Here is a 214-nt window from a genome sequence, read left to right on the forward strand (position 1 = left end):
TTGTGTCTTTTGCCGTGCAGAAACTTCTTAGTCTGATATAATCCCACTTGTCTATTTTGGGGATTATCGACTGTGCTTTGGGGGTCTTATTTAATAAGTCTTTGCCTACCCCCAATGTCTCCCAGAGTTTCCCCAGTGTTTTCCAGGAGCAGTTTTATAGTTTGAAGTCTTAGGTTTAGATCCTTGATCCACCTTGATTTGATTTTTGTCAAAA

Source organism: Tupaia chinensis, unplaced genomic scaffold, assembly GCF_000334495.1.
Source record: "Tupaia chinensis unplaced genomic scaffold, TupChi_1.0 Scaffold144255_1, whole genome shotgun sequence".
In the NCBI taxonomy this organism is placed as follows: Eukaryota; Metazoa; Chordata; class Mammalia; order Scandentia; family Tupaiidae; genus Tupaia; species Tupaia belangeri.